The sequence below is a fragment of the Puma concolor genome, chromosome C1, assembly GCF_028749965.1.
Source record: "Puma concolor isolate L17-30 chromosome C1, mPumCon1.1.hap2, whole genome shotgun sequence".
NCBI lineage: Eukaryota > Metazoa > Chordata > Mammalia > Carnivora > Felidae > Puma > Puma concolor.
The window spans coordinates 113,094,004-113,106,915 of NC_141674.1; the positions used below are offsets into that span (position 1 = coordinate 113,094,004).

Genomic DNA, 12,912 nt, shown 5'->3' on the forward strand with positions numbered 1-12,912 from the left:
TGTATCTTTTCTACCATATTGGAAGGGATGGGTAGATGGCCAGTGCTTACAAATAATATTCGAGTAAATTTGAGTATCCAACAGGCTTTATTAAGCAATTCATGCAGCATCCCATCTAGCAAGTAGTGAGATGCTCTGAGGATTTGTACCAAAAGGAAATTTTTTTACAGGAACGTAGGTAGGGCAAGAAGTTATGAGCAAAGGAAAAGAAAGGATTGTTTCAGGCCATGATACCTTCTTTTTGCAGGGAATCTTGCCGAGGGACAGGGTTTTTTATTGTGCAGATGACCTCACTGGTGCTGATTAAGACATTTCAGATTGACTGTTAAAATCTCACATTCCTGGGATAGGTTGAAATTTTAATTTGTAATCCTGGGGGAGGGGGGTGCAAATGACTGCATTTGGGGCTTGTGCTTTTCTTTTTCAACACCAGTCACCACTGTCAACCTGAAGTACAGGAAATAAAGAAACATGGCTACTGTGAATTCTCAGACAGGATCTAACACTCCTGCAAGCATCTGCTCTACTTTGTTCAAATCTCTAACTCTGTTCCTGCAAATTTACCAGAGAAATAACTCTAATATAAAAAGAAAATAGAGAGTTTTATTTGGGCTCAAATTAGGACAGCTGCCTGGGAGATAGGCCCTTCACAGGGAAGAAAGTGCTCCAGAGAATGAACAGTTTCCACAGGGGTATATACTTTTTTACATCTTGTAAAAGCTCAAAAGATTATAAATTAGCATATAAGCAGGAATCATGAGTTTTAACATCAAGGAACACAGGGAGTAGAAACATTGATCAATATCTTAAGAACAAGATGGTTTTCCTTTAGGCTACTTATTCACAAAGCAGATGTACAATGCATATTTGGCGGGCTATCAATCAGTCTTTTGGTTTGAACAAAGTTTATGTATGGTGATGCTGACTTAGAAATAAACCTAATGGCTTCCCTTGTAGATCAGGCTGTAAGAGAGTTTTTCTCTCATCAAGTCATTCTACATCACGCTCACTTAATTATGTGTAACTCTCCTTAGACCAAGATCTTAGAAAAGCAATTACAATTCATTTCCAACTTTGTATTATCATTAGTTAAATGCCAGAGAGGGCCTATGATGATTAATTGTTAATGCCCCCATTCACTTTTGGGGGCCTGACAGATGATGCTTACTGGTAGCAAGCAGGATGTGTAATGGTGCTACTCAAGTTGAATACTGGTTCATTTTCTTCTCAGACATGAAAAGAAATATTTTTTTTTCAAAAAAAGAGAAAGTTCCTTGTAATTCACATCCCTACCTCAAATATCTCTAATTGATACAGAGACTCAAGGGCCAAGTAGGCAATCATAAAACACTGTTAGGACCTTCAAAAATGCAAGCCATCAACTTTCAGAGAACAATGAAAGATGCAAGGCCCTCTTGGGAATCAAGGGATGGAGACTTGGTTTGAAAATGAACCTGGGACATTTGCATATGCAAAGACCAGGTCATTTCTTCAGAGAGAAGTAACTGTTCTACTTCCTGGATGGCACTTTTTCTAATTGAAATGAAGCAAAACAGAAAGGTGCTCACAGCAGAGGGTCCTCAGAACTCACCAACACCTGACACCAATCAATCAAAAAGAGCAATTCCAGTCCAGTGCACAACTCTGTGGGGAGAATGCTACTTTCTTCTGACAACCTCCCAGACTCCCTTCATCCCTTAACCAAATTCTTTCCTGACCATTCTTTGGACCCCATTGAGAGTCCATGCCCTTATGCCAAGAATTGAGCTCTGTACTTCCTCTTTTCACATCTGGTGCTCAGCTATACAGGACATTTTTGTGCATTCTGTTGCTTTAAAAAAAAGAATATCAGGGAAGGGTTTCCAAATTGATGGGAGAAACCCTCCTGCTATATCTTTGATCTCTCTGCTATTTGTAGGTAAACCAAACCAGCTAGGACCTGTCTGTAGGCAGCAACTTGTTAATTTGTTAGTGTTCTCACAGTCTGCCTCTGGTATTCATAGGCTTTCTGCCTTCTGGGTTAAACTCAAGGAGGAAGCAGAAAACCTCACATAAGCCTAAGACCTACAATATTTAGCACATGTTAGTAGACTGCCGAAGGCCATTTTCTTCTGAATTAACTATATTTTCTTAATTTTCTGCATTCCTTTATGCCCCAGCCTTAATGAGATAATAATTGACATAACATTCTGTACATTTAATGTACAACATGATGATTTGATGTATGTACGTAATACACAATTATTAGCATAACTAGGTTAGTTAATACGTCTGTTACCTTACACAATTACATTTGTGTGTGTGTGTGGTGAGAATTTAAAACGTATTCTTTTGGCAAATTTCAAATATATAATAAATATTGTTAACTATAGTTACTTACTGAATAATAGATCACCAGAACTTATTCATAACTATAAGTTTATATCCAACATCTCATTTCCTCACCACACCCCATACTCCAGCCCCTTGGCAACTACTGTTCTACCTCTGGTTTTCTGTGTTTGATTTTTTTTTTTTTTTTTTTAGATCCCACATATAAGGGATATCATGCAATATTTACCTTTCTCTGTCTGACTTATTACACTTAGTTAGCATAATGCCCTCAATGTTCATCCACGTTGCTGCAAATGGTAAGATTTCTTTCTTTTTTATGGTTGAATAATATTCTGTATATGTATATATTTTTCTTTGTCTCACATTTTCTTTATCCAGTTATCTGTCAACAGACACTTAGGTCGTTTCCATGTCATGGATATTGTGATATTGACAACATGGGGATACCGTTAATTTTTCTCCTTCTTTCTTCTTTCTTTCTTTCTTTCTTTCTTTCTTTCTTTCTTTCTTTCTTTCTTTCTTTCTCTTTCTTTCTTTCTTTTTTATCTTTCTTTCATGAGACAGCATGAGTGGGGGAGGGCAGAGGGAGAGGGAGAGAGAGAATATTAAGTAGGTTCCATGCCCAGCATGAAGCCCTATGCAGGGCTTGAACTCACAAACCATGAAATCATGACCTGAGCTGAAATCAAGAGTCAAATGCTTAACCGACTGAGCCACCCAGGTGCCCCTAGATAGTTTTTCTAGTTAGTGATTTCATTTTCTTATGCCACAAAATAGGATTGTTGGATCATATGGTAGCTCTATTTTTAATTTTTTGAGGAATCTTTACAGGTGGCTGCACCAATTTGTATTCGCACCAAAGTACGTAAGAGTTCCATTACTCCACGTCCTCGCCAGGACTTGTTACCTCTTTTCCTTTTAATAATAACATTCTAGCAGGTATACTATAATATCTCCTTGTGGTTTTGCTGCTAATTAGTGATGTTGAGTGCCTTTACTTGTGCCCATTGTCCACTTGTCTATCTTTTAAGTTTTAATTTTGTCTGTTTTTTATCTTTTAATTTTAATTTTTAATTTTTAAAAATTTTTTCCCATTGAGTTGTATAAGTTCCTGAGATATTTTGAATGCTAACCCCTTATCTGATACATGGCTTGCAAATATTTTCTCCCCTTTCATAGCCCCTTTGTTCTGTTGTTTCTTTTCTGTAGATAAGCCTTTCAGGTGGATGTAGTCCTACTTGTTTATTCTTGCTTTAGTTGGATGTGCTTTTGGTGTCATGTCTAAAAAACTGTTGCCAAGAGCAATGTCGAGGAGATGTTTCTCTGTGTTTTCTTTGAAGAGTTTTACAGTGTCAGGTCTTACGTTTAAGTCTTTAATCCATTTCAAGTTAATTTTTTGTGAGTGATATAAGATAGGGGTCCACTTGTATTCTTTTGTGTGTGTATATCCAGTTTCCCCAATACCATTTATTGAAAAGAGAATGTTTCCCCCACTGAGTGTTTTTTTCAGCTCCCTTGTCAAATATTAGGTGATTGTACATACACAGATTTATTTCTGGGCTTTCTTTTATTTGTGTATGTTTTATGCCAGTATATTATGGTTTTGGTTACTATAGCTTTGTTGTATAGTTTGAAATAAAAAAGTATGATGCCTCCAGCTTTGTTTTTCCTTATGAGAATTTCATTGGCTACTGGGTTCTTTGGAGGTTCCAGACAACTCTTAGAATTGTTTTTTTCTATTTTTGTGAAAAAATGCCACAGGAATTATGATACGACTTTTATTGAATTTAAAGATTCTTGGGATAGAATGGACATTTTAATGATATTAATTCTTCTGATCAATGAACGCAGGATACATTTCCATTTATTTGTGTCTTCTTAAATTTCTTTCATCAAATTCTTACAGTTTTCCATGAACTAATCTTTCACCCCCATGGTTAAATTTATTCCAAAGTGTTTTCTTCCTTTTGATGTTCTTGTAACTAAGATTATTTCCTTTCTTTCTTTTTCAGATATTTCATTAGTGACTAAAGAGGGACTGTCCCTCCCTGGGTTAGGTCAATTCCTAAAGATGGCAAGCAATGTGCCCGAGGAATGTACCTTTCATATACAGATGAACCAATACAGAGCCTATAAGCTTCCCACCCCATCTTCTTTATTGGGTTCTTACACTCCAAGACAATGTTCCCTTTATCACCCCAGGGTGAGGTAGCACACAACTAGAGAGAGCCTCTGTGCCCAAGAGCATGTTGAAATTATTCAACCTAGCCAATCCTAAATTTGGTTGGCTTGCCTTGCACTTTTTTTCTCAGGAAACCACAATAAAACCTCTCACTCACATTTTCCCCTCACTGCCCTTGATTGCTGACCAATTCTGGTGTTTCTCCATGTAGTCTTGCATGGTGTAGATAGCATGACCCCACCTCTTAGTTATTGTGAGTAACAATACTGTCTTTTCAATTGTAGTCATCCTTTGATCTTTTGGTTTCATTACACCCAAACAATAATAAAAACCACATTTTAAAACATCCTCACACTTTTTTTTACTAGCAGAATTCCTCCTATGTAGAAGGTTGTAATGCTATTTTCCTTCTCACTTTCCTCGTTAGAGGTAGCCATGGGATCCAGTTCTGGTGAATGGGACAAAAGAAGTAAAAGAAGACTGCTTTTATGAGGCATCTGGAAATGTTATTTCTACTAAATAAAATTAAGAGATGCTGGGGAAAAAATTATTCTCTTTAGTGTATGGACCGAACACAATTGTCTTAGGATGTGATGTCTTAATGTGAATTGTTGTCTTGCAATCAAGGAGCAACATATCTCAAAATGAAAATCAACCCATTGAGGATTATGGCAGAGGCAGGAAGGAAAGTGCCTAAGTCTCAGAAGACAGTATTGAACAGCTGAGCTGTCAGCACAGAGCCTGACGCGGGGCTCAAACTTATGAACCGCGAGATCATGACCTGAGCTGAAGTCAGATGCTTAACTGACTGAGTCACCCAGGTGCCCCAGATCCTCACATTGTAAGCCAATTTTTTATAGCATCTTCTGCAACTTCTAACCAATGACATCCTAAGTGCTACAATCTGCTTTTTAGAAGATTATAGGGTTTTCTTCAAGATAATTAACATGGTACTTGATTTCTCAATTGGCTTCCAATGTGCTTTTTTGCCTGAAAAGAATACCAGAATCTCTAGAAGAAAAAAAAATCTATGAAAAAGTGAAACTCCTCATGAAATATTTCCATCATCCATAACAAAACTTCTCATAAGCTTTTAACTTAGGAAAAATTAGAAATTTATACAGAACGAAGAAATGAATATGGTTTATTATAGATGGCTATGAATGAGTTAACTACTATATAAAGTGCTCTTTATATCTTTTGTTTTAACAAGTATAAGAAATAAACTTTATAAATTTATATGTTAAAAATGCCTCTAGCAACACTAAACTTAGAAGTATAGATTTAAGAGGTAGATTTTTGTGGTGGTTAAAACCAGAGTCCCTGGAGATAGATGATTTCAATTTATAATCCTGGTTTAGCATCTTTCTATGTGTAAAATAATGGGGAAAGAACTCAGATTGTCTTAGTTGTTCTTTTACATTTTGAAATGGAATGATGACATATAGTACTATATATATATATATATATATATATATATATATATATATACTCTACGTATGTCCATACACACACACACACACACACACACAACCAATATACGTATAATACATATAGTAATTGTATATATAAATTTCCTTAAGACACCGCTAGAAGCTTAGTAAGTGCTGAATGTATTAGCTATTATAATTATCAGCTATATTTTTACCTGCTATTCATCTGTTTTTTGCCCTACTCATCACACAAGATAAGACCCTTCAAGAAATGCTGGTTAAAAAAAAAAAAAAATATATATATATATATATATATATATATATATATATATATATATATGTTTAAGAAGTATAGTTTTCTTTATAAGTTTAATCCTTTATATTTGGTCCATGTCAACTTGATCTTCTACTTCACAGTTTAATTTTTTCAAGCAGGGGTATTGGTGTCAGCCCCAGAAGTTCAATAATTTCGATAGATAATGTTTTCCCTTATTGGTTTTATTTAAATGTCAAAATATTCTTTGCACTGAATTCCAGCTCAGGGAGAGATAAAAGACTAAAACTTGGTAGACTAATATGAGTACACCAAAACCAGGCTTCTGGGAATCACTGCTGCACATTTATAGCAAATTTCCTTACAATAAAACCAACCTCTAAATCACTGTCTTTTTACCTGTTATGTCACCTTAGAGAGCCCAAGACTACATGACCATTACTATAACCAAGCACCTACTGTACATAAAATACTATGCAAAGTGTTTGATCTGCATTAGCCGATTCTACAAGAAGCTTATGTGGTACATGTGGTTCAGGGGAATCCAGCCAGTTGTAGCCAGTAAGTTGTAGAGCCAGGAACAGAACAAAGTGTTTTTGTCCCCAGTTTTTTCCACATGAAATCTTACCAAAATATTTTTTTTGGTTGATTTTTGGTAAAATACACACCACATAAAATCTACCATTAGAGACATTTAGTAAATTTACACTGTTGTGCAATTATCAACACATCTAGTTCAAGATCTTTTGCACTACCATTAAAGGAAAACTGCCACTCATTATGAACCACTCTTGGTTCCCCCTCCCCACTATCACTGATAGCCACTGATCTTCCTTGTGTTACTATGAGTGCTCCTATTCTGGATATTTCATATACATTGAATCATACAATTATTTAATGGCCTTTTCAATTAGAACTTATTTGAAATATAGAAAGTCTATATAGGATCAAATTATTGAAACGTCTTACTGTAATAGAGAATTTTGTAGATATCTTAGTAAAATAATTTTGATCTTGAGTACTTAACTTAATTTACAACATGAGAAAAGCTGCCAAAAAAGCATGAGATTTGGAACAAAGGGGTTTGAATCTAGGATCTATTTCAATTATCTGCTGACTTTGTGATGCCAGAGAAATAATTCAAGATAAGATTCTAGGGGCTACAGAGCAGTCAGTCTATATCATTTTGAAGTCTAGTCTTAGAATGCTTCTCCCTAGTAGTCTATGTTCTAAAACAAGGCTTAACTCTGGTAGCAGCCCCTGGGTAGCACCATCCCTCTTTGTCCTGAGAATCAGGACTAGTTCTACAAATAATATTAAAAATAAATAAAGAGATGACTAATTATATAACATGATTTGAGGGTCATCATAAGACCTGTGCCACCCCAAATATATTCACAGTCAGATTGTCCTCTGTAGCCAAAAATTTGCCTACTAAACTCATCCTCTGAATCCACTGAATAGAGGCATTGTTTCCACAGAGTCATGGTTAGACTGTGCTTGTGTTGTCTAGTTGCTAATTAATATGCTTTTACACTTTGTGTCCTGTAAATAGACCATTTTCAGCCTAACGTTTCTAATGTAACACCATAACTACAATCAAGTTCTGCTTCTCCTAGGAGAAATAGCATGACTCTGCTGCCTGACTTCTGAGCATCTCTGCCTGAACATCTGAACACCCTGGTTGCTACCAGATCAAGTCATTTTGTCATGTCCATTAGGCCTGGTTTGCACTGTTACTGTGGCCAGTGTGAAAGCAAAGGTCTCAGCTTCCCGCAACTCTGATCTCAATCCTTCTGATTTCCTTTAATTTTTTACTGTGATGGATGCTGGAGAGAGTATAGCAAATCCCTTAAGAGCCTGGACTGTGACACCTGCAGTGTGTTCCTTCATCTCTGGCCTTCCATGTGCAAGGTAAGTGTCTGTGAGCAAGTTGCCTTTCTTCACCTCAGTATGACTCTGTTTCTCACTTGTACAGTGGAAAAAGAAGGAAATTTTGTTGACACACATCTCTGAGAAGGTGTAACTCATTTTACCAAGATGTGCATCAACATGATTAATTTAATAGAAGTTTTGTGTTTAAACTGGCATTCAGGCAAGATTGTACATAATAACTTCAAGGGGAGGTTGCAAATATGAAAAAGGAAAATGCTCTGAATGAAATGATAGCTAGTGTTCACAGCACATGCAAGATACAGAAACTATAATCCACATTTAACAGTGAGAAAACTAAAGCATAAAGAGGTTAATAGGCCCAAGGTCAACAGCTGGTGAGTCATAGGTCTAGGATTTGAACCAAGGCAGTTTAGTTCCAGAGCCTGTGATATCAGAAATTTGGTTGTATTTCCTGAACAATTCATCTAGAACAGAATTTCAATATGGTTTATGTTATTGGTTATGGTAAAGCTGGGTCCAATGGGAGTTAATAAGGAGGTCAGTTTCTGCATGTTCTAAAAATGCTAACAATGAAACTGTGGTACACCCAGGAAGAAATAAATTCTGAAGCAGTAAAGGTGTGCAAGCAGAGATTGGAACATAATCTTTGGGGACTGCAGTAAAAAGTGTTCCTGCACTAAAAATGGCAGGTGAGTTTGGTAAATCTTGGGTTTCTTCCGAAGATTCTATGAATGCGGACCTCAGTATTCTGGACTAGATCTGGCATTTTCTGCAGGATTCCATATACACAGCCTTCCACTGAAACATTCATATGCATCAGTTCTAATCTTCAACATAGATCTGAAAAAGCCTGCTGTCATTCCCATTTCACGGAGGGAGACATTGGTCTCAGATACATACACAATGAGTAGAGTGGTGGATATTATCTCAGGGTTCCTAATTCCAAAGCTCATGCTCTTTAATAGCCACTTTTGTGTTATATTGAATTTCTCAACAATAGCCCCAAAATGAGGCATCTGCGCAGGAAGACTTGCCTGATTCATTCCTTACTGTGTTCTCTTTAATTGTTGTAATATTAATGTAGATGAGGGTGGTGATAGCATTCATAATTATAATTTGAATACCACCCTAATTGGCTTTTATTGCTTCTTGGGAATGGGTCAGGGTTGTACATGGAATATTTAAGTTGAAATGTCGTTTCCAATACTTAATAGAATCCAATTAGGATTTTATTGATTAATTAGTGTCTACATGAAGCATTCTATTTTCCAAAGGCCAGTAATGCGCCTGACTGTTCCCTAAATGTTAACATATTCAGATAATTATAACTGCATCATACTTGCTGCTTAGACTGCTTGAGTTATTTGCCTTTACTGGAGTTTCAGATTCAAGTAAAGCAATCTTTTAAAGTAAAAATGATATTTAAATAACCTGAACTAATCGTTATGGAAAACCTCTCTTAAACATTCACTAATTTATGGCTATAAACGTGCTAGCATCTTTCTACACAAAGGCTCATTTGCAAATCCTTTAAAGGTGACAAAGATGGGGTGGGTAAAAGGGCAGACTGTATAGCCAATGAGGGACCCTAAAATATTGCAGTGCTTTAGGGTTGGATGTATTAAGAAATTTCAAATTTCAAACAACTGTACAGTGGCATGTATGAGAAACATAGGTTTAAAAATCAGACCAAGTATTATCCAACGAGTGGTGTTCAGTAAAATTCCGTGTCATGTAGGAATGGTTTGTTATTATCACTTGCTTCTCTAAAATGACACGAGCTGACACTGGATGGTACTCAGTGCCTGAAGAAAGTCATGTGAGTAACTGGAAGAGATTAGGAAGAGGCAAAAAAGCATGAAACAACTTTTGTTTGTTGGACCAGTGCCCATCTGTACTGGGTCGATGCTTGGGTCACAAATGGACAGACCAGCAAAAAAGTAGTTATATATTGTTATGAGGCAAATTACAAGAATGATATATCTGAGACACATATAAGTCCCAAATTGTACTCTGAAGGAAATTAAGTCACTGATGTTTGAAATATTTTCTAGTTGTATTTAAAATCAATATTGAGCATTTACTATGGAAAAATATTTTGCCAATTGCACACATATGTGGAAAGATAAATGTTCCTAAGATGCATGTGCCAGGCTGTACCATATACATGACAATGCAATGTAATATACTATTGCCACAAAATGTAGTATGGTTATCCTCATGTTACATAAAAAGATGGTAATAACTTAGACAAGGTTAAGTAACTTGCCCGAGATTATCCAGTTATGTCCAAGTTACAAAGTCTGTCTTTATTAGAACAATCTGGGATTAACAATAATAATACCAGTAATAACAAAAACAGCAAAATTCTGGGGCCATGCCTTTCCAGTAGAAACGCAATCTGTGGCAGTGAGATAAGCCACCTATAGTGAATTAGTTAGAGTTCTCCAGAGAGACAGAACCAACAGGATGTATGTATATGTAAGCACACACACACACACACACACACACACACACACACACACAGATTTATTATCAGGAATTGTGTCACACAATTATGGAGGCTAACAGGTCCCAAGATTTGCAGTCAGCAATTCAGAGACCCAGAGAACCTGTGGTGTAAACCTCCAGTCTGAAAACCAGCAGCTTCAAGACCCAAAAGCCAATGTTAACATTTGTGTAAGAAGGCAGGAAAGGACCCCTGTCCTGGCTCAATAGCCAGACAGAAGTTCCTCTTGCTCGAGGGTGGGTCAGCCTTTTTATTCTATTTAGGCCTTTAACTGATTGGATGAGGGCCACTCACATTGGGGAGGACAATTTGCTTTACTCAGTCTACAGATTCAAATGTGTATTTCACCTAGAAATATCCTGACAGAAACACACAAAACAATGTTTGCCCAACTATCTGGTCACCGCTTGTTCCAGTCAAGTTTCCACGTAAGAGTAATCATCACATGCCATTTTGGAAATCTCCCTAGGTTATTTATATTCATAAGGGCCTGAACGCCCTGGAATATCCCTACCATTGTATTCATTAGGTCTTAAATTTGTCCATTGAAATTACTTGAAGGGCTTCAATAGTGACTTATGCCTTTGTTCCCATCCCTAGGAATTCTTCTTTAATTAATATGATTTTAATGTGTAGTCAAGCCTGAGACTAAGGTTATAGCCATTGTTCTGAAATGAAGCTGGTGGCCTTCTGTTCCCAGCTACCAGGCATTGTGGTCTTCCTGCCCCTCTCGGATGGCGTGCCATGGCCAGGGATTGTGGTCGTTCTGGCCCTCTCAGATGGTGTGTCACTGCTCACTCCATACTGAGAAGTGGCCAGGGATCAAATTATACCCACAGCTTTTAGACTCATACAAGGACAGTCCTGACATATCTTTTGGCTATCTCCATCCCATTGCAAGGAGAAAGATCTTCCCCCAAGGGATTTCAGACCTATTTCCCTTTTGCACATCTTTGTCCTTTAAGCCAATACTTTATGAGTTGCCAATGACACTGACACACTAGCAAATTGCTGCTCCAGAGAAATTCAGGAGTGACAGTCATTGTTTCTAAATGGTATTTCATAGGTTTTCCACATCAGCACACTTGCTGAATGGAGAAATTGCATGCAGTGGCCTCTGCTTGTATTATATTTGCAGTGACTGTGTTTAAAGAGTATGTGTTTGTACACAGGTAGGGAGAGTGGATCAAAGGTGCCTGGGTCACACCTATCCCATGTTCAGCAAGAAAAATGATCAGTAATTTGTGCATGTCATGTGCTCAACAATTGTGCATTAATAACATCAGCTCCTACTTTTGAGCATCTTCTATGTGACAATCATGGACAAATGCTGTGAGTAACCTCTGAGTATGAGTTGGGTCTCTATTCTCATAAGAACATACAGCACACAATGCACCATACACAGGTTCATGTAAAATAAGTTGAGAAAGGATATGCTAGCATGTGGGAGCCACAGGGATAGGAAAACACCAGCGAATGATGGTTGGAAGAAATTGGACTAAGTCCATGTTTTTAAAAGTGCAGGTTGTGGGGGCATCTGGGTGGTTCATTTGGTTGAACATCAGACTCTTGATTTCAGCTCAGGTCATGATCTCTGGTGTGTGGGATTGAACCCCGTGTGGGGGCCTGCACTGACATCATGGAGCCTGCTTGGGATTCTCTCTCTCTGCCCCTCCTCTGCTCATGTTCTCTCTCTATCTCAAAATAAATTAAAAATATTTTCACAAAATAAAAAGAAAATGAAAGTTCAGATCAGGATATGGTAGGGAAAAATGGTGACAGAACCTTCTAGGCAGAGTACGACTTGAGCAAAAATCTGAGATTGAAGAATGAAGGCAAGAGGTGGGCAATGGAAAGACTTGCCTCTGGCAGAGAAGTCTGGAGGAGTTGGCCAGCCATGGTGTGTGTATCTATATCTATATCTATATCTATATCTATATCTATATCTATCTATATCATCTATATCTATATCTATATATCTATATTTGTATCTATCTATAGATATCTACACACATATGCATACATATATATACATATACATACTTTTTTTTCCATAAAAAATAGCAGAAACCCATGTTAGTCTGTACCTATCTCTACCATAGTTCAAGTAGCCATTCTTATATTGGTCTGCTTATTCATTTTTTCCCCAACTAGAGTGTCAGTTTATTTTTAGAAAAGGTTTCATATTAATCTGTATATTCCACTTCTAGTTTAGTATCTAACATAGAGTAGGTGCTCAACAAACCAATGCTAAGTGAATGAATGAATAAATGAATGACCTGTT

The 12,912-nt window shown here is 37.0% G+C and overlaps 1 long non-coding RNA gene across 2 annotated transcripts in view; it reads left to right on the forward strand.

Annotated features, from left to right (window-relative positions):
- Window positions 1-7,785: 7,785 nt before the first annotated feature.
- LOC147578396 (uncharacterized) overlaps window positions 7,786-12,912 on the forward strand; it is a 100,637-nt gene continuing 95,510 nt past the window's right edge. For both annotated transcript variants that reach the window (XR_015255152.1, XR_015255153.1), the window contains exon 1: window positions 7,786-8,137. This is a non-coding gene — a long non-coding RNA (uncharacterized LOC147578396). The remainder of the gene's footprint in view (window positions 8,138-12,912) is intronic.